The 23,479-nt window shown below is 38.7% G+C and overlaps 1 pseudogene; it reads left to right on the top strand.

The window, feature by feature from the left end:
• Window positions 1-808: 808 nt before the first annotated feature.
• The window catches only part of LOC109084660, a 43,822-nt pseudogene continuing 21,151 nt past the window's right edge, over window positions 809-23,479 (top strand).

Here is a 23,479-nt window from a genome sequence, read left to right as displayed (position 1 = left end):
TATATATATATATATATATATATATATATATATATATATATATATATATATATATACAGAGACTCAAACTAGACTAAAACGATGCATTTCGCGATATAAATATTAATTTCGCAGTGGCGTTTTGCTGAGGTGTACTGGCGACTACCCGTAAAAAGCTCCTCAAGTTTGCTGCGTAAGAAGTTTTCTCCGGCGGATGATTTGCTTCATTCTAGCGCCCGTCTGTGATAAAGCAGACCGGGCCGAGGTTAATACACACAGCACTACACCCGAGTGTGGACCTGCAGCGTGTACAGCAGCTTTCAGCCGAGATGACCCATAGGGGGAATATGAAATATTGTTTAATATGTATGGTATGGTATAAAGGAAGTAATATAGTGCAGATATTTATCAACATACATTTTTTACCCCCTGTGAATCCTATATTAAAGAAAATCCCATTAGGATCCTTCTGCAAGTGAATTCTTTTGCAAATGCAAAGCTGAAAAGCACATTTCTATATTCTTTTTGACAGGACGTGTGGGGTGTGTTGTGTGTTGTGTGTTTTCATGCCTGAGAGGACTGTAAAGTCAGCTTTGCTACACATGGCAGTGTTTGTGTTGTCTGGCCTGGTTTTAACAGTGAGGTCATGGGTCACGACAACAAGCATCTTGTTAAAATTGATGGCCAATTAGGAGACTGCGTGCCAGTGGATTTGCTTGAATGACGGACAGTCTGGTTGCTGTTGTCTTTGGTGTTTACTGTATACAGTTCACTGAAGTCTTTGATCCTGCTGCAGTGTACATGTACATAGAAACTGAGAAGCTTGATCTTGAAGTCAGAATGTTTTACAAGTGAACATGATTCCTCAACATTAACATACTGTATGTCTTTCATGTCTAACAAGCTTCATGTATGATTTTCTGTTTCTGCAGCAACGTGCTTCAGGGAAGGTGCTGTTTGACCTGGTTTGTGCCCACCTGAACCTCATCGAGGGTGATTACTTTGGTCTGGAGTATCAGGACCAGCGTAAAATGATCGTGAGCAAACACTTCATTTTTAATTCTGATTGCTAATTTTAGAGACAATATTCAGGTGCTAACGTTGTTTGTTCCCATTAGACATATATGCATTGCAACAAGCTCAGTAAACATTTTAAGAGAAATGTCAATTGTAAATGTAACTAATAAAACTGTATGTTATAATAGGTGCAGCAGCACTGCTGCATTAAAGATGTTTTTGTTGTTTTGTTTGATTCTCAGGTGTGGTTGGATCTGTTGAAGCCGATTTTAAAACAAATCAGACGTACGTATCCTGGTGTTACTGATATTTGACTTGATCTAGTGAACAGGACGATCTGACAGCATTGTTTTTCTCTGTCTGCAGGACCCAAGAACACCATCCTGCGGTTTGTGGTGAAGTTCTTCCCTCCTGATCACACGCAGCTGTTAGAAGAGCTGACCAGGTGCCATTTGTGTTATTCATTTAAAGCCTTCTACATAACTAACACTTGCAAATTCATGGTTATATCAATAAATAAAATTAGCTCAAACGTAGTTAACTAATACCACTGACTAACGGAGCTCAAACGTAGTTCAGGCAGACCACGGCGTGACAGCTCAGCTGATTGTAACTTCTCCCACTACAATTAAATAAGATATATAAGTTCATCCGTACTCACAGTTGCCTTAGTCTGTTGCACAGATATGCACTGACCCTTCTCCATCCCCAGCTCCTCCTTGTACAGGCACATGATCACTTAGCGTCTTGTCCACGGAAATCATCAATCAGCTAATCATTGCATAATCTTGTCCAGTCTCATTTACAGACCTGTATCACTTCTGCATGAAATTTTATATCTGTTGCACATTAAAAAAATTCTGGTAATCGCATTAGGCTTTGGGGGTTTCAAACCTCAGTGAGGTTTGCTTGTAGACAGCTCAGAATCTGAACCCTTCAGAGCAAACAAAGCCTGCCGCCATAATAATGTTTAGGACCTCTACAATAATCTTAAAGGGATACTCCACCCTAAAATGAAATTTTTTGTCATTAATCCCTTACCTCCATGTCGTTCCAAACCTGTAAAACCTTTGTTTGTCTTCGGAACACAATTCAAGATATTTTGGATCAAAACCCGGGAGGCTTGTGACTGTCCCATTGACTGCCACACAAAATACACTGTCAAGGTCCAGAAAAGTATGAAAAGCATCGTCAGAATAGTCCATCTGCCATCAGTGTTTCAACCGTAACGTTATGAAGCGACGTGAATACTTTTTGTAAGCGAAGAAAACAAAAATAACAACTTTATTCAACAATTCCTCTCCTCTGTGTCTCTACAAATCACCGTATGCTGCGTATGCTCTTCTGTATCAGCCGCGCCACAAGGATGCACTGTTTTCCTTCAAATCAAAGCTAAATACACGTAGAAACATTGCATCCTTGTGTGCTGATACAGAAGAGCATACGCAGCATATTGTGATATGGAGAGACACAGAGGAGACTGTTGACAAAGGAATTGTTGAATGAAGTCATTACTTTTTGTTTTCTTCGCTTATAAAAAAAGTATTCTCGTTGCTTCATAACGTTACGGTTGAAACACTGATGGCAGATGGAGTATTCTGACGATTCCTTTTCTGGACCTTGACAGCGTTACTTATGGGACAGTCACAAGCCTCCCGGTTTTCATCCAAAATGTCTTAAATTGTGTTCCGAAGATGAACAAATCTTTTACGGGTTTGGAACGACATGGGGGTAAGTGATTAATGACAAAATTTTCATTTTGGAGTGAAGTATCCCTTTAATTAACAGAGTGGTCCTGACTGAATAACCATTATTTATATAGTAATATTTATATTGTTTATATTGTAATATTTCCATTATTTATATGGTCCTGAAATAATAATATTTTGAATTAGCATTTATTTTAGTATTTTTAGTTTGCATTTTAGTTTTAATAATTTTATGTGCTGTTTTTTATTATAGATTAGTATTTTTTAAGTACTTCCTAATTTATGTATTAATGTGTGTGTATATGTACATACTAATGTACTTTTAAGAATATAATTCAAATCACATTGTGATCTTAGTGTATGAGTTATCATTTATTTATTATAGTCTATAAGCTTTTTTCCGTGAATTTCCACAGATATATCTGAACACAAATACACAGCTACTATAAATTATTCAAATATATATTTTAATCAGACTTCATAGTATTTTATTTTGTTCTTGTCCATGTCATCTTATTAAAAAAAAAAAAAAGAAGATAAATACTATAGGTCATTAATAAATACTACAGTTTGCATTTCAATAAATAAAGGTTCAGTACATGAATGTTGGAGACATTTATTCAGTTTGGTTAAATGTGGCCTCAATCACTCAATATAAATATAATGCATCTCATGTAGAAAAGTGAATGAAGTGGCCTGTAAATCATGAAACAGCTTTCAGGGGCTGCAATGTCCCTAACAAATGACTTATTTATGGCCGAACTGCATGCTAATGTTCTGCGGCTGATTGTGTCGACACGCCATTGCCTGACAAGCGTAATGAATTTTACAACAAGTTCACCAGCAGAGTGACTTGTGGCACATTTCCCTGTCAGCTTTAGAAAGTCAGGCATCATTCAAGAGAACAAGAGGTTCAGTGAGAGAAAATCTGAATCAGAATAAGACTGTGTTTGGGTCTCCCAGGTTTCCTGGAGTCTCTGTATTTTCTCAGAGTGACACGCTGTTCTGGCCGGACTGTCAGTAGCTGTTGGCAGTAGAGAAAGAGTTTTTGATTTTCCTGTGATGGCTGCGTATTATATTACTGCCAAACCTGAAACGTTCATCCAAGGACATTTTGCCTTTGCGAAACACTTCAAGCTGTAAAAATCTTTTTGATGGATTATGTAAACATAGCTGATATCTTACTTAAACATTTTGGAAATTGGTTAGAAAACCCACTGCATGAACTGAAGAGAACGAAGAACCGGTAGTGAAAAACTGAAGATTTCATTTTAAATTGTAATTGTTTGACTGTTTATGAAGTGTTATTTTAGGATTATCCAGGGTTATTGTAATTAATTTAAGTTAAAACTGAAACTTAAAAAAAAAAAAACATGTTCATTATTTAAAATAAAACAAACATTAACTGAAATAAAATATAAAAAAACTTAGCATTTATTATTTTGATTCAGCTTAACTTGATGTGCTAAAATAACTGGAACCAAAACTGAAATAAAACGAATAAAAACTATACAAACACACATAAAATTAAACAAATAAACACTACAAAATTCAAAGTGAATGAAGATTTAACTTAAAAATTTTAATAAAAAAGGAAATAATAATATATAAATTAAATTAAAATAACATTGGTATTATTATGTTTGTGGCAGTAATGAAGGAACAGAGTGTTGTTTTCACGACACTGTACCTGTTGCATTGCTGCGTAGTATATTACTGCCAAAACCTCGAGCACAGTTCGATCCAAGGACATTTTGCCTTTGCAAAAGAACACTTCAAGCGTGTAAAAATCTTTTTGATGGATTATGACATACCCTAGCTGATATCTACTTAAACATTTTCGAATTCGGTTAGAAAATCCCACTGAATGAATGAAGAGGGAACGAGAACAGGTAGTGAAAACTGAAGCTTTTAGTTCATTTTTAAATTGTGTAAAGTGTTTGCAATGTTTTGAGGGTTATGTTTAGGATTATCCGGGTTATGGCAATAAGTGAAAGTTAATTTAAATTAAAACTGAAACGTAAAAAAAAAAAGACCCGTTCCGTTATTTAAAATAAAACAAAACAATGAACTAAAATAAAATATGAAGAAATTAGCAGTTTCTATTTTGATTTCAGCTATATAACTTGATGTGCTAAAATCAACTGGAACAAAATTGAAATTAACAAACCATAAAAAATATACATGAAACCCCATTCTTCTGCCCGCCTTATTATACTATTTTTAGTTTACAATAAACAACTGTTTGAACGGAAGAGAGGGTTTAGGTGGCAGAAGAATGGTGGGTTTCCAAAATCATTAATAATTTTATATCCGCAGTCACCTTATAAATTCCATGATATATTTATTTGAGCTGGCAATTCAGTTTAGAAATAGCTTAGCATAACATGTGGAAATGGCTATTTCATTGATAATCCAGTGAATTAAATAGAAATTCTTCATCTCATTTGATTTTATTTTGTATTGAACAAATGATCAGATTAACAAATGTCTTGCTTTATGTAACTTGAGTGAAAATCAGAAGACTTAAACAGCAAAACTGATATCCCAGTTGTTAAGCTGTGAGTCCTTTTGTTGATATATAATCAACCGCATCCCTGGTGTTTTTCTCTGAACAATGATTTTATGGTGTTTGCAGCGTCACAATAACAGAATGGAACATAGTGAGAGAGAATGCTGCCAAAACTCAATTTGAAAGTCTTTTTTATAGTTCACAAACTGCATGATGTATTAAGCAACAAACGACTGTGAAGTCAGGCTATACCCTTCACAAGCCATTTTCATGGAGAATCCCACAGAAACTATTGATTAAAAACACAGTTCCATCCAATTAAACCCCTCAATGACACTTACCAAAAAACACTAGCCTAATAGTGGTAAAAATAAGTTTGATAGCTTAATCTCTAACATGCTAAACGGTCAGACTGTATGAATCAGTGGTGGTAATTGTTTTTGTTGCCCATCCTTAAATTGCCGGTAATTCTGTCCGATATCACGCTATGCTGTCCACTAACTGAAACCTTTATACACAGCACTGTGGCCTGTTCTTCTAGATTAAGTCTCTCTTCTCACCAAGTGCGCTCTACTTATGTCCGTCTCTCGGGATCGACAGCGTATCTTTTCGCTTGCAGATCAAGCATGACCTAGGCTGTGGACGTCTTGAACTGTAATCGAGAGCTAGCAGCTGCCAGCAGTCGCTTGCGTGCTCATATCATGAGTGCGCAATGTTAAGACCATTCATAGACACTTTGAGTACCAGCCACTATAACATGAATGAGTTGCCTGTGTTGTGCTCTGCCTTTGAAAGTACCCTTAGTAGGGCTGGCAACTTAGCTCATATATTTTATCTCAGAAAAAAAGGTCAATGACTTGTCTTTAGTTGGCTTCACACGAAACATACATGCAGACCAGGGCATTGAATTGATCTGTACTAGCGTGATTGATACTATAAATGATTAAGAATTCCATAATAGCATGCATATGGAATTTCATTGTTAGCTCAGATATAGTCAACCTTGCACACTTTCATTTGGATTCTGTTTGACGATATTGTGGCACGCAGTCTAACACCAAATTCAAAACATTCACGGGATCTGGAAAAAAAAAAAGTCAATAAATTGTAATTTAGGACCAATAAAAAGCATTGAACAGCACAAGAGAATTAGGATCTCTCTCCATTGGCAAAATGCACGCTATGTGTAAGTATATTAATCTTGTAGACTTGTCATTGGTCAAAGTGAGTGTTCAGGCAGAAATCCTGTAGGACTTATTGGAAAGACAGCGATGTCATTTCGAGTAGACGGAGTACTTAATTACTTAAGACTCCATGTTGTCGCTCATGCAAAAACATGTGTCAAGATCTGAATGTTCCAACAACAGCTTGCTTCCCACATCCCTAACCACTCCATAGCGCGCGACTGCGTTACGCAGCTATGGGACACCACCACCTGCTGAGAGAGCTTGGGATGAGGGTATTGTAGCAACAGTAATGCGAGATCAAGAGCCCTTCGGCCCACGGGTTCCTCTCTTTACTAGGCCGCGGGGGACACGACCAGTGTAGCGCAAGCCACCACGTACGATAAATAAAGGTTTCATATTTAAAACGTAATTAATTGATAGTTTAATGCGTAATTATTTTTGTTTGCCATTCTACAACGGTATTTAAACATTTAAAACTGGTGTATAATAATACACACACACACACACACCAAACCCCCCCCCCAAACCACACACACACACACACCACACACACACTGGGAGCTGTGTTACTGGTAAATATTGCTGCTTTTGGAATAACGCAGGTGAACATCAATCAGTGTTGGGAGAGGGAGTAACTAGTTTACATGTGTACCGGGCGGGTAGTAAGTTTAATTAACAACATAATGTGTCTAACTGTGTAATCTGGTTGACAGTACTGGATAAAAAGAAGTGTAATAAGTTGTAGTAAGGTACAGTTACTTATGAAAAATGTTAACGATTCCAACGAGGGCTATCATCTAAAGACTGATACTTCTATTAATGATTTTACTCGAATTTTCTGTGTTATGCTTTAACATCAGTTTTACTCACCTCAATCCTTCACCCCAGGTAGAAGCCCCGCTTCACTTCTGGTTTACAAATTGAATTTGGGCAGGTTGGCTGTGCCTCGAAAAATTCAGACTTATTTATAAACGCTACACGCGCACGAGGACGAAGGATCTGAGCGAAGATTTTAAAACGGTTGAAAACATTCATTAGAAGTTTAGAAAAGTAATCAAATGTAATCAGTTACATTACTTTAAAAAAGTTATTGAAATAGTTACACTACTTATTACATTTTATATAGGGTAACTTGTAATCTGTAACCTATTATATTTCCAAAGTAACTTTCACAACACTGGAATTAAATACTTTATGGTTATTTGATTATTTTGGAACTCAATGGATGCAAACCAGAATATAATATAATATAATCAATTTGTTGTTTGTATATTGTTGAACAGAAAACATAAAAATAGTTCAAAATTAGAGAGAGACTAGAGAGTTGGAGAGTTTGATTCCTAACCCTAAGGTTGTGGGTTCGATTCCCGGGCCGGCAACACCACCACTGAGGTGCCCTTGAGCAAGGCACCGAACCCCCAATTGCCCCCCAGGCGCCGCAGCATAAATGGCTGCCCACTGTTCTGGGTGTGTGTTCACGGTGTGTGTGTGTGTGTTCACTGCTGTGTGTGTGTACTTTAGATGGGTTAAATGCAGAGCACGAATTCTGAGTATGGGTCACCATACTGTACTTGGCTGTATGTCATGTCACTTTCACTCACTTTTTTTTCTTCTCTGTTTCTATGGTTACAGCTGAGATTGGAGACTTTGATGAAGTGCAGTGCAAACAACATCTACTCAACAACAAGTACATTCCTGAGCAGGACACACTGATGGACAAGATCATTGAATACCATCGGAAACATGTGTGAGTGTAACGTCATGACTCTGAGTAATATTAAACCTGTTATTTGGTTTAAAGGATACTTATATCTCATATGCAATATGGTCCAGCTGAAAGCTTATATCAGTTCCTCAGCAATAAATGACCAGAGGGCTGTTTATTTCCACACCAGGAGCTTCTTATTTAGTAAAATAGAGCTGTTTAGAGCTTTGCTAATTAAAAATACTGTTCAGGGAGTTGGTTGCCATGTACAATTTGTAGAAAGCTTTGACATTTAAAGTTCAGACCATTTTAATTTAGAAGGTGCCAGGAAACTCTATGTATCAGGCGTACCCACAGATTCATCAGCACACACTTACATAATAATAAGTTAAAAAGTTTCGTGATTTTGCATGTTGATCTGATATGTCCTTGAGTCTACAGACGTGTGGTATAGTAAGCCACTCTATTACTTAATCAGTTTTACAAACTTGTAGAGCTTACCCTGATGTCCCCCCATCTCACAAAACTGATGTTTTGTTTCACAAAAACGGCGTAAATTTTGCATGCATTTTAACCCATTCCGACAGCAGGGCAAACACCTACGCTGAATCGGACTAACCAGCTTTGGAGAGATTGAACGAAAGACTCTTGGATGTACGGACGTGACGCCTTTACCCGACAGAGAAGACTCGCTAGAGGGGTACGAAGTCAGCCTCGCAGTGGCCCATTCTGGTGTGTGCTGGTCTTTCAGGTAAGTTTTTAAGTGTTTTTCCCAAAAAACTAAATCAGGACTATTTAGAGTTTTATCCATTGTGAATAGTATGAGATTTACCCTAGAGCAGAAGCGTTCTTGTTGTTATAATGGGAATATGTGTGTTTTTTTATTGCCTTCAAATTGTCCTTAAATGAAATTTTACGCCTGGCCTTCTAAAGGGACACACCAAAAATAAATGCTTTCAAAACCGGTCTAAAGTCCGCAAGCTGAGATTCAAAAGGAAGCGCTTCTCATAATAAAACTACGACCCTGACTTAAATGTAAGTGAAGTGCTACCCCTTTGTTGTTTTATAACAATATCTGCCATCTCTCTACTTAAAAGCTTGTCTTTACCCCGAAGGCTGGGTTCACAAAATAACTTAAATCATTTCCTATCCATTTTCCATGTAGTTTAGGTGTTTCGATGGGAACATTAAACACAATAAAATCAATCTGTTTCCTCTCTCGTAGCAGAGTAACTGTCAGGGATACTCTTGAGTTCATAGATGGGAAGCCGGGATTGCCGTGCAAGGTGTTTTGGAAGATTTGTGTGGAGTACCATAGCCTTTTTTTTTTTCCGCCTGTTTGAAGAACCCAAACCCAAGCCCAAAGCCAGTTCTGTTTACCAGGGGTTCCCTCCTTCAGGGTTCAAGGTAAGAAATTGTGCAGATTACAGTCGTCGTAAAAGAACTTTAATGGCATCTTCTCCATCACCGCAAATAAAATTTACCATTAAGGTGGCCTATGTCAGAGGACCTTTTACCTTGGTAACTTTGCTCTGGCTCAAGCATATATTCTGAAGGGTATTTATTTGCTAAATAATCACAAGTGCAAGTAGTATGGTCTCAATTCTTGCCAGATGGTTACATGTTTGATGATATACACATGGTCTGCTTCCTCTGTTTGTTTTCTGAAAACCGCTCTGTCATGTTTTATCTCAACAGGTGGCCGCACACAAAGGCAGGTGATTTGATTATGTAAAGGCACTCTGAATTCAAGAAGTGTCATTTGAAAGGTGAGTTTTCTCTGTTGACCTTTGTCCTAAAATGTCACTACCTGTTCTGCTGCATTTCATTTTTTCCTCCAAAACATTTAACCACACCCAGTGAGAAAGAAAATATTAAAGTATTGAAGCACAGTTTCTCTCTTTTCCCAGTAACCTTTATATTGAGATCAATCAAATTTTGCATTCTTAAACATCACACCCCATTTACACACCGACTTCATGACATTTGGTAGTCTCAATAATCATCCCAGATATGATTTATACATTCTTGATTGAGCATTTTCCACTAGGGAGGTGAAGTAAGGTATGGTGAAAAGATGTCATATGCCATATCCTAAAAACCAGTAATGGCCTGGAAAACTACCCAAGAAGTCCTTAAGAAATGATTTTATTTAATATTTTAGAAATTTGAAATAATTTGAAAATGGATTTTAAAAAAATAGGGTAGATGCAGGATGGTTTTAACTTGTCTATGATAACATATTAAAACTAAAAGACTGTAAAAAGCATTGATTTGGGCAGATCAAAATACCACGGGTTTTCACAACAAACAAAAAAGTTTTAACGAATTATAAACTTAACATTTGAGCCTTTAAACAAATATTTAAGGGAAACACGTCAAAGTGGTGCAATTATTGCAGACAAATTTAACCGATTACGTATTCAAAAATTTCAATTCTTATATTCATTAAAATCAACATAATCTATTTGTGAGATTCCACCAGGTTTATATTTACAACTACAAGGCTATTTGCTTTTGTAAATATAGGGGTCTATTTTTGCCATGGTGACTGAACAAATAGACAGCAGAGACGAGTGTTGACTGATTGAAAATGCCACATTCGCTGGCCAGCTGGTGTCGCTTTTGGAATAGCAGAACGACAGCGGTTCCCCCAGTAAACCCAGTAGACAAAGACACGAGGACTTTGAAATGGCGAGCGGCTCATATTTCTTCAATGAAAGCATCGCTTTTTTAAGTTTAATTGTCACATTAAGCTTGTATCGCAAATTCTTCTCTTTACGTCTTTAAATTTAGGACCTCTTGAAATTCATTGTTAAGAAGTTCTTGTCCTTTAAGACTTTTCATGCGCTTAAATTTGATGCAAATTAAATTTAAGACTTTTTAAGGACCATTGGAAACCCTGAAAAATAAATGTTGTAAAGATAAACATACTCATCCTCAGATGACAACTTGAGTTCTGTCATGCTTATACAATATTTTTTGTACAAAAAAAGAATATACAAAAAGGAAGCAAACACTGTAACCAACAGGGCACGCTTTGTAAAGTCTGGAGTAAGTTCTGTGTACACTGCAACTTTTTTATTTTTGTCAAATCAAGCCAACGGCTCACACACTCACTTGACATACCAGCACCGACAGTGAAAATGGCATGAATATGACAGTGGGCAAAAGGATAATGTGCAACATTGTTTGAAATAAATTTGCTCAGACCAACTTTCGCACAGAATACGTGATCATGCAGGATACAAATGCACACGTTACAAGATCTCAGAGCTGAATTCGACTAAGTCTGCAAGGTTGTGAAATGAAGGTTTATTAGACATTTAAAGATTTGTTTTAAATGGTACGTATTTGCTGAATGCGGCATGGTAAATGGTAAAGTATTATAATGTTTGCCTTTTCTAGTACTAATAATATAAATGCTAGTAGTTTTAAAATACCTTTTTGTTATACCTATTAAATTCCTTTATTTAAGAGTTCAATTGATTATTAGACAGACTTCTATCCGTATTAGACAGAACTGTTAATAGTGACAGCAAACGATGACAAGGAAAAAACCTGTGAGTGCTTTGTGCTCAGGCTCTGCCATTCTCGGCGCCGTCACTGGCTGCTATCAAAATCAAAAGCGAAAACATTGTTTAGTCAAACAGAAAAAAAAAAAGGTTTATCTGCCGATGCTGATATTTGAAAAATGGCAAATATCCGTACATGCCACATCAATAGAAAGACTACCTAGCAACGCCTCCAAAAACCACCCAAAGCACCTAGAAACCAAACAAGCAATGGCCTAGAGAGGGAACCAAAATACACTAGAATTGACCTAGAAATACTGAGTAAAAATCACTCAAAACATCCTAGAAAGACACGCAAAAAACCCACCCAAGACAACAACCTATAGCATTGACCTTTTTGTCTAGCAGTATCATTCTAGTCAATCCGGCAGTAGTCAATGCCTTTTCTTATCGTACAAGAATCCAAATCAGGCAAGATCACCTAAAGCAGCTGAGAAGGAAATAAGTGGCAGGAGTTCCCCTTTGAAAAAAAAAAAAAACTCCTTAATACTAATCATTTCAATCTTCAATCCTTAGAAAACACAGTAAAATCCAGTCCAACAGGCAGTCTTTCTCCATTCCCACAGCAGGCTGGTGTGCGCCGAGGGGTGAAGAAGAGGTGAGTGTAATGTATTTTTTGAGTGCAAAACACATTAGGAGTGCATTAAAATAATCCTATATTATGAAAGTTTTACATCAAAACCGATCCAAATACTTTCATAATACACATTCCTGTTACCTATCATGAATGATATTATCAGTGTTCTGATGATTCAAAAATTGTAAACTTAAAAATGTAATAAACTTTATCTCTTGGTAACTTGGATCCAATCTGTTCTGAGACAGAATCATCAATGTAAAAAGGGGCTTGCAAATGTGATTTCTTGTTGACTTTAAATTGCCTGGGTGTAGGAGGTGGTCAATATATGCCTCTCATCCTCTTCCTTCCCAAACTCTTTGTGCCATTCTACATTTTTCAGAGGAATTGCCAGTGCTTCACAGGACATCCAAGATGGACCTCTTCTGCTCACTTATGGGCGCACTCACAAAGTGACTGTTGAAAACCCAGAGAGTGCTTGCCAGTGTTGTTTATTTTGCACTGGGAAGTCTAACGCTTACAGACCAAATGGATGCCGAAATGGGACCCCCGATGAGGCGGACACATACTCGATTAAAGCACCATCTTCCCCCAACCACAGCAGCAGGCCGAGCATTGAGCGCACAGGTCTGTATGCATCGCAATGCTGCCAAGGGGTCAGTAGCGCAGTTCGTCCTCAATACCTACATCGGTACTGCAGGACATAGATAGCGAATATGGATGTGGTTCAAAGAGCCGTTTGTGTACGACAGACTAGGTCTCACTCCCAACACACATGACAAGTGATGAGGTTGAGCCAACCAGCACCATACAGCAGGGGCAAGAACGAGTAAGGTAGATGGTTATGGAAATTACTGTCGCGCAGCACTGGCGCTGACCGGGGCTACGAGGAGTTGCAAGCAAAAGTCTGTACGCGATTATTTTAGGGATGTCTTCTTTGACCAGCCATTATTTGGGTCAGAGTTCACGCTCCGGTTCTAGATACCTTGTCCGCCAACTAAAAATCTCATGGGGTGCGTAGCGATCAGTTGTCTAATGGGACCGATGATCATTTGTGGTGATAGATGGTAAATCACCACGTGCTTTCTGACCGCGTGAGTCACCCGTACCCCCTGGTGGATGAATAGTTTCAAATTGTTCATTAGTAGGGATAGACGTCGGTCTGGTGGTGCACCTTCGGTCCATCAGTTGGTTCCCGGAGTGCAACGCGTAGTCCGAGTGTGAATGAGCAGTTTTCACAAAACCAAACTCCCTGAATCATCCAGAGCAGATTGGATATAGCAGTCGTCGGCGCTGGGATGATGGTAAATTCCATACCTTACCAATGGTCGAGAATCTGGGAGTGAGCTCCTCAACATTCATGCGAGACTACTCCCCTCCCAATTGTAAAAGTCGATCCCCGCACACTTGCAGAAATAGATTACCAAAATGGCTGGACCCCAAGCGTAACCGTTTCCGACAACCGATCCCATGATTTTGAGCCAGTTAGGTTCAACCCCAGCTAATAAAACCCGATCAGCGCTCTCACGAGCTGAAACGTATGGCTGCCTCTGAACGCCGTGTGGGCTACTAATGGGCTTGGAACATCTAGCCAAGGCAATAGATCCAGCAATGTCCAGAGACTGTATTGGAAGAGCAGTCTCCAGTGCTAATGACCACAATAGCCACCCTGTCCATATGATTGATGGTTCACATAGTAGTGGATACGGAGCTAGTCTAGTGAAGTACGGAGTCAGATGCAGGGCGCGGGGGGGGCGCCGGTTCAGGACAGAACTCTTACAGTCAGCCCCTTAGTCTTTGGAAACCCCGGGGCGGTCAATTCCTCCACCTATGCCCGAAAGCAAGGTGTCTCATTTGGCAGTCTCCAACTGGAGGGATGAGGGTCAGGTGGCAGAAGATGGGCTACAGTTATCAGCCATCAATGAATGAAGATGGGGGCACACAATTCTTCAATCTGCTAGAGAAGAGAAGATGAAGTGTGCATGGTTACTGCTTTGACTATACATCCATTTTGCCGCTTGACGGCCCAGTCAAGGTACTTTAAGGTGTGTTGTTGTAGTTTTTGTGCCATCTGTGGCACCAACGGCCAAATTGGACATGGCATGACTTGACATAGCATTAACCAATCGCCATTTGGGGCTAATGACTATCTGTTTTGGCAGTCGTTTGAGAATAACATTTTGGTGGCACTATTGGCAGAGAATTATACAGACTACGTATATATATGAACAAGGTTAGCGATGATGGTTCGGTACTTTTGCAATATTGGGAAAGAAGAAGTGTTTTGCCTGTGGAAATACTTTATTATTTCAAATATGCACAATTCATAACCTATTACTCTTAGAAGATTAAATTATAGATAATGAGGAGTTTAGGTTCTACTGCAAAGTGCCGTGTCTGTAAATGGTAGAGAATGAAATCTAATTACACAATCGCAAATATAGGTTACCATAGTAGTGCTAACTACCTATTGACTAGTCATTGAGCATGCCAACGTGTGTGAAGATTTCTTTATCATTCTTGTAGAAGCAAAGTAGCATTACAAAAATATATCGAAATATGCCATGCCTTTACTTCAACCTGTAAATACCTTTCTGTTAGCCATAAACCATAGCTTCACGGAATCTAATGTCAGAGATAATTCTTTATGCATTGTAGCAATATGCTATGCCCAAAATAGTGGTTAGTGATATGACAATAGATGTTTCAAGATATGAAAGTTTTGAGGGTGTTCTCTGCTGTGTGGCATTGACGTTTTGTCAGAGCTAGGCTAGCTAGTTTAATGTTCTTCTAGATTCTGATGGATAAATTGTGTCTACAGTTGAGGAACTATAAGCTTGTGTGTCATAAAAAAAAACCGATTATACTGGTAGGATGGGTTTCGTTGGAACGGTATATCAGATAAAATAAGAAATTGGTGTTGACATAACATGAGATAAGCAACAGTAAATGGTTTAGCATTTTATCATGCATGTTAATGAATATTTTCACCCAACACATGATGGCTTCATGCTAGCTTTGTTTTTTTGTTTTTTCAAAGTGGTTGAAGTTACAAGTTCTTTATCTTGGGTTTTTCTACATGGGTGGCACAATCTGGTGACATTGTCATTGTTTTGACTTGCCCCATTCCCAGCATTGAATCAATTCCTTTTAAAAAAATACAACATTATAAAGATCTATTTTGTTTTGCTTTGCTGCTTAATTTCTTCTTTCTTACACAAAAACCACTGTAATCTCTGGCAAGCATCTCAAGGTTCATCTGTTTGCGTTGCATTTGCAATGTCTTGAGGTACACTTGATTTTACGTCTACTTAACCTGTGCTCAGGTTGGCATGGCTTTTCAGACCTCCATGCCGTCACAGTGTCCACCACTGTTTTAGGCAGCATGTATCTCTGGAATGCCTCATAGTTGTCTTTTTTTATCCTCTATTAGTGTGGAAGCATGTCAGAGCCTGTCTTTTGTCTCACAGCATTTTGCTGCCCTGTTCCTTTTCAAATGTGTAAAAGAACTTTACATTTGACATTATGGGACCCTTTAAAAATGCAGTAGTCTTTTGACAGTGGAGGATGGATGTATAGGGGAGATTTGGAGCAGAATGTAAGTAAGAGAAACATATTGTGTTTGAGGCTTAGCATGTGAAGTCTGTAGAAAAGACAAGGAGTGGAACGTGTTCGCAAGGGCTATACTAAAAAAGTACTTTAAACTTTACGTTCTATCTTTATGCAGACGGTTTTGTGCACTTCACTGGCGCTCGTTTTTTGCAGATGTGTTATATTGCATTCTGAACTCACTAGGCAATGGATTTGTGCTATAATCTTTTAAAAGCCATTGTTTATTTTACAAAAAGCCAATTTTTTCCGTTGAGAAACTATTCTTACTGTTGCATGGCAATCAGCTGTCAGTGAAAGGAGGGATTTGGAAAGTGTTTGAAAAGCAGTTTCACAATGACCACTGCAGTTTTGTGGTCTGTTTACATAAACAATTTTACAAATATTTATTGAATAGTGTCAGTTTATGCCCCTCGTTTTAGTATGATTGGTACAATTAATTCTAAACCCAGTGTTCTCCAGTACACATTTGTTAAGTTGTCAGGACCAAGGTATGAGCCATCATCGGTGTTGTAGATAAATGACATAAAAATCTGAGTTTAATCTCTCTAGTAGTTTTTTTAAGAGCACGAGACATGCGTTGATAGACAGTATTGAAGGATTCACTATGTTTCAAGCTTGTGATCTCCTGATTAATGTCAGAAAATAAATGGGTCATTGCTGAGTAACTGAATATAGTTCCAGATATATGAGTCTAATATATTGTAGAGCTGTACTTTTATTTTAAATCCTCATAAATTAACAGTGCAATCACGGCTTGGACAAATATGCAAAACAACGAACCAGAATTGTAATAGTGTGCTACAAAGCCCCGACACTGACGTAGACTGTACTAGACTAAATAACCTAGGTAAGCAATGGAAGGGTTCACGGCCCATGAGACATAGTACAGGTTTTTTAACTTCTTCCACTTCTGTGCAGCCCTGTAGCATTTAATAAATGGATTTTACCGGAAGTCTTCCAAGGAGTTAACTTTCACGATACTGTGTTCAAGGTTCTTGTAAGATGATGTCGGTTTTTTTTTTTTTTTTTATTATCCAAAACCTTTGGTCTTATTCATTCTGGAACACTTAAAAATTGTAAATGAATGTGATTATTAGCAATAAAAACTTGGTACTTTGTGAGCAGTGGGGCTCCAGATCGTTTACTCGAAAGCCCGTAGATTGTTAGCGCCTCCCCCTCATGTGTCCTCGGTTTCGTGGTCGAGTAGTTGTAGTCGTTAGTTGATTTCGTTTCTTGCGTGTGTTGCATGGGCCGTTCAACTAACACTTCACACACGGCCTTGTCACCAGATTTGCGCTCTTCCAACTCCTCAATAATGGCTGTGTTGGGGACAACTTGTGTGCATTGATATAGTCCAGGGTTCGCAATGTCACATCCCTGTCATGCCAAGGCATGGGACACAGAATACGTTTCTCCCGCGCAAGTATAGATGAAAGGTACTTGTGGTATAGTGAATATATTGGTCTGAAGACTTCGCCCAGCATCCAGGGAATGTGTTATTAGATCCCTGGCGCAGTGTGTCCTAGGGAAGGAAATCCAGACTTGGGATGGTGAACGCACTTATATCTGGATCCCCGATGTGGGGCTGTCGGCTGTAGTTCATGAATTTTCAAAAAACAAGTGTGTCGTCGCAACTTTCTCTCCCCCTTGGCGATGATGATCAAATACAAATGTCACAACTACCTCGCAGAAGGAGGACTTGGATTCATTGGATCATTGAACTTTGCAAGCTAGTTCAAGCTGGTTGGTTTGCTGGTCTTACTGGTAAACCATGGCAAGTATACCAGTAAAATTAAGCTTTTGATTAAAGCTGTTGGACCAAGAAGCTCTGGCTACGTGAAGGATTGTCCTATTGGTGATAACCAGCATCTTAAAATGCTGTCTGGTAACTAGTTACTGCAGCTGCTCTACTCCGTTTTTGTTTTTGATTCAACTGGAGAGGTTTAGCAAAATGTACTGTAATGTGTGAACCCTGGGTACTAATATGACTTGCATTTGTACCATAATGTAGTAGGAAAAAACTGTGTATTGACATTTTATAAACCCGTTTGCATTACCGTCAGAAGCTTTAGCATGACCTTGCCTGTTCTCCTGTAGTGGTCCGAGTTTCCAGGAAGCCCTCAGCACAGCCGAGTCTCAGTTGCAGGCCAAGTGATGGTGAATGGCCAGAAGCAAGTCTCAGCCTGGGCCAAAGTCCAGACAGGCGGCAGCCGTCCTCTCACCAGCCCCTTACTGACTGACGCTGGCTTCGTCCGGACAGACGACGAGGACGAGGTTCGGAGGAAGGTTTGTCTTTTGGGGAGGGGGAGAGGGGGAGGGAACAGTGTTCGAGAATAGCAGCACATGTTAGTAAAAACTCTGTTTGATGGGTCACTTTTATTATATTATTAAAGTGTATAATGATTTACTATTTTTTTATCTAGTACCCAATTCAAATTTTAATACCCATTTTCAACTTTTTAAATGGCATTAAACAGAATGAATTAAAAAAATAAATAAAATTAATGAATTAAAAAAATAAATAAAAGTCACTCAGAAAATATTGATATAATGTCTGTCACTTAGTTGTATGTATTTTATTGCTGATAAATACTTAAGGCTTTCTCTACTCTCAGTTGTTGCGGGCAAAGGTTTCTACATCTGGAGCTCCACTGTTTTTGTCAGCCAATCAACCTCTTTAACTGTAGCTCAAGAACACCACAGTCGCCTCCCCCGCAGTAGATTTCCTAAGGACCCCTGGCTAATTTTCCCTTTTAAATTACATTGTGCTTGAATGAAGGGCTATAGACAAATTAAGGTTACGGTGAGAAGTGGAAGGGCTGGGTTAAAAAAGCAGTTTTATCGTCAGAAGTGCCACCGCGTTTTGGTCAGGCGTGTCTCAGTGGACGTCTCAGAATAGGAGACCTAGATAAACTCAACCCAAATTCCATTCTATTTAGGGCAGATTATGTAGCGGTGGAGTGAGCAGCTCAATAAACAGTGAGAGTTTTACTTTACTGAGATGTCTGTGTGTGTGTGTGTGTGTGTGTGTGTGTGTGTGTGTGTGTGTGTGTGTGTTTGCGAGGGTCAAGTTTGGTTTGTTATAGGTGTTGTCTAGTGATTTGCTACTTGCTATCAGTTGTTCGCATGTGATTTAACAGCTTTTTATTGGTCTAAAATGCCCCTTTATGTTTATATTTCTATATTATTTTTTACCAGAAAAGAAAAATGTTATATTTGCTGAAATGTATTAGAAGCCAAAAAATCCTGTTTTGGTTTCATGGCATCTTTAATAGTATAGAAATATCTCCTGTCATTCTTTTGTGAATGTTTAATTTAATTTATGTCCTCGTAATTGTTAATTCAATTCAATTCAATTCAATGTAATTTAATTATTTCTTTCTTCTGCTCACAGAGGTTCCCGACTGATCAAGCGTACTTCATCGCCAAAGAGCTCTTGACCACAGAGAGGACGTATCTGAAGGATCTGGAGGTCATTACTGTGGTAAGACTGTAAATACTCAAGCAATCTCATATAGCCGTTATGTTTACAGGATGATTGTTGTTTTTGTGTCAGCATTAGCTTCACATACACCTTTTCCACCTGCATTAACCAGGTGCTAGTTCAGAGCCAATGCTATTGCCGGTTCGAAGTTGGTTCAACTGATGAGCCTTATAAGAACCGGTTTGCCTTTCCACGGGCTAGAGAGCCACCACAGAGCCAGGTCTATCTTTCCCAGTTAACGCTAGTGCAGCAGTGCCAAACAGAACAGGCTTGTTCGAGATGCATCGGTGCCATGCAGACCAACTGGCGCACGACACCAAATCACAGGAAAAGCAATCCAAAAGCATAGAGAGAGTTGTCTGCTATCCAGTCACTCCCGTGGCACACCAACTGGTCCGCGCAGCCCGAACAAGCATAAACACACAGTCAACAATGGTGGACATTGCATTGCTATTGATGTTCATAGCTTTGCGCATTTAAATCAGCATCCAAACACGGCAAATTCAACGTGTTCGTGTTTAGCTGCTATTTCAAATATTCAAAACAAAAGTTTCTGTTCATCTTGTTGGTCACAGTAACCCCCAACCCTAGCAAGCGGCTCTTACTTCCATACCACCAAACAATCAATGCTACTTAGCTACAAATATACCACGTTTCCTAGTTCGGAGCTGGTGCTTTGGCTGTCGAAAGACAAAGAACTGATTTGAAACTAGGCTCTGGCTCCAAACCAGCACTCAACTACCTTGGTGGAAAAGGGGTAACAGTAAATACCTCAATCTAAGTCTAATTGATTATCTGGGACATTCCAGCTGTGACTTATGCTGTTATTGAAGTTTTATATTAGATTTTAAATACTCACATGTACAGAGACAAGTATAGGCCGCTAACTTTCTCAGTATTTTTTAAACCTTGTTTGGAACCTTGTTGCTAGGCAGTTGCAATGGTACAGTGTTACTAAGCAGTTGCTTAATTGTTTTTGTGGTTGCTACGGCATTAATAAGCTGTTGCTAGGTTGTTTTGAGTTGTTGCTAGAGTGTTGCTAAGCAGTTGCTAAGGTGTTTTTGGTTGCTAGGTGGTAGTTAATGGTTTCTGGTAGTTGTTAGTGCATCTTTAGGATGTTGCAAAATATTTTTGGTTGTTGAGTAGCCTTGCTCGATGGTTGCTATTTTTTATTATTAGTTGTTAGAGCTAGGGCTGGGTATCGTAAAAAAAAATAATAAAAAATATTGATACCGATATCTTGACTTCGATACCGGTTCCTGAACTATACTTTTTCCGATAACAATTTTAAGGGAGCGATGTACAATTCCACTGTTAATGCGACAAAGATCAGCTCGAACCAAGGGCTAAGACCACACCAAGCATGAGGTAGAACATACAATTTCCAACCAATAGTTGATGCCGCATGGGAAGCCCGTAGCTGGTAGGTGGGGCTAGACCAATGAGCATCTTAGCTTAGGTATTCTAAATTATCATATCTGGCCAGAATAAACGAGCTGCACTAATACAGGACAGACACAACAACAGAAGCAAGAAAGCACCATGCATTTTACATAACAAAAGCACACATATAAAAATGTACATAGGCTGGCACATTGTCAATTTCTATATTCAGTAACAAACTGTGAACCAATTGCAGATAGCAATAAACTAGGAGAATAAGTGAGGTTAGTGACTCACTGAAAGCACTTGAGATGCCAAGAACAGCACATCCAACTTGTAAAACCTGGCGATTCTGTGAGGACCAGTCAGCTGCAAAGCATATGTGACCCTGGACCACAAAACCAGTCTTAAAGGGATACTCCACCCCAAAATGAAAATTTTGTCATTAATCACTTAACCCCATGTCGTTCCAAAACCATAAAAGCTTTGTTCATCTTCAGAACACAATTTAAGATATTTTGGATGAAAACCGGGAGGCTTGTGACTGTCTAATTGACTGCCAAGTTACACTGTCAAGGTCTAGAAAAGTATGAAATACATGGTCAGAATAGTCCATCTGCCATCAGTGATTCAATCTAAATTTTATGAATGCGACTTTTTGTAAGCAAGCGCAGTTCACGCAGTTGGATCTTCGCAATGTAGAATGAATGCTCAAATGGGAACCATTTTTTTTTTTAGTTTGTTGAGGTTTTTACAGACTCAAAGACTCATCTTGTGAGCCACTGCTCAAAGGAACAAAATGTAACCAACACAATAAAATAGATCACATAGTTTTAATAAAGTTCAAATAGTTTGTAGTGCAAAATGAACAGTTTTAAGTCAGTATGTGAGGATCACTGCTGCATCCTTAAGATCTTTAAATCACTCAGCAGATGTTCTTAAAAAAAAATTAGCATGTCCACTTTTTCAGGAGACAGACAAGCTCCCAGGAATAATGTTTTGAGTAAAAGCATAGTATACATTTTATAAATTGTCTTATGTGTCATGATGCTACAGTGTGAATGAATGGTCAAGTAACATACATTTTCCTTGATGCCTCGCCAGAGCCAATCACTGATTTAGCCACATAAAGCATGCTGCATGTTTATTGGCTTACTGACCTTGATGAGGTTAACCCCTTAGTTATTGAAATTTTGTACCGAATGACAAGACATTATTCGATACTCGATGGTATCGATGGTGCCTAAAAAAATCAAACTTGATACCCAACCCTAGTTAGAGCATTGCTAGTCAGTTACTAAGGTATTCATAATGGTTGCTGGGTGGTTGCAAATGTTTTTTTGCAGTTGTTATGGCATTGTTAGACTGTTGCAAAGATATTTGGGTGTTGAGTGGCATTGCTAGATGGTTGCTAGGGTCATTTGTATTTGTTGGAGCATTGCTAGGCAGTTGCTAAGGTGTTCTTAATGGTCACTAGAGATTTTTTTTTTAATGATTTATAGGAGAATGTATGAAGATTACTAGAGTGATTTGTTGCTCGGCAGTTGCTAATATCTTCTGGTAGTTGTTAGGGCATTTTTAGGCTGTTGCAAAGATGTTCGAAGTATTAGGTAGGTTGTTGCTAGGACTATCTGGGGGTGGCTGTAGCTTTCCTAGAAGGTTGCTAGGGTACTGTAGGTGGTTACTAGGAAAGTAACGTGTTTTGAGTGTTGATAAGGTTTTCTGATTGGTTGCAAGGTCATTAAAAAGCTGTTGCTAGGGTATTTTAGGTAGTTGTTAGTTGTAGCTGCCATAGTGTTCTAAATAGTTGCTAGCCAGTAGCTAATGTTTTCTAGGAAAGTGTTTGGACATTGCTAGGGTGCTCTGAGTAGTTTCTTGGGCATTGCTGTGCAGTCCTTAATGTTTTCTGGTGGTTGTCAGGACGCTGTTAGGCTGGTGCAGAGATTTGGTTGGTTGCTAGGTTTTTAAAAAGCTTTTAGGGTGTTCTGGTTTGTTGCTAGGCAATTTCCTGTAATACATTATGACAACAAATCTTTTTTATGCCATTTTGAAGTCTTTTTTTGATGTTTGTATCTATTTTCTGGAGGTTAAAGAGAAACATTTACACAAAACATAATACAATAATCAGTATGTTTTAACGTACATTGTAAATTGATCCATTTACAAATGAAAGGTTAGCTTGAACCTTTAAGATAAGGTGTAGTGGTTGTTGTTCTTCTGTTTGCCTCCTCCTGTCTGTATGTCTGCTTTGTAACGCATCTCTTTGATGTCTTACAAGGTAGTGGAAAGAAGCAGCAGGGCGATGCATTTACACATCTCATAAATATTTCCTTTTGGCTTCTGGATCTGAGGCTGCTGTTTGGATCCCAGACCACCAAACCCACCCATTCGCCTGCTCGCATTATTACAGCTGCATATGTTTAACAGTTTAAACATCTTCTAGATCTCCACACAGCCATCTGTACTGCTAGTGAGTTGAGCGCCACAACAACACTACAGTGTTCCAGTACACAGTACTTTTTTTGGTCTAGGTGTTGGGTGGGGAGTTGTTAGGGGGATTTAGGGGGATGCTAGGCCTTTTCTAGATGGTTGCTAGGGAGATCTAGGTGGTTACTAGGTTTTTTTGGTTGGTTGCTAGGGTTTTAGGGTATTTTGGATAATCGCCCAAATGTTGCTAGGGTTAATAAGCAGTTTCTAGGGTGTTCTGTATAATCCCCAGCACGTTTCTAGGTGGTTGCT

This window comes from Cyprinus carpio, unplaced genomic scaffold (assembly GCF_018340385.1).
Source record: "Cyprinus carpio isolate SPL01 unplaced genomic scaffold, ASM1834038v1 S000006615, whole genome shotgun sequence".
NCBI classification, from domain to species: Eukaryota; Metazoa; Chordata; class Actinopteri; order Cypriniformes; family Cyprinidae; genus Cyprinus; species Cyprinus carpio.
This window is presented reverse-complemented; position numbering and strand designations above follow the sequence as displayed.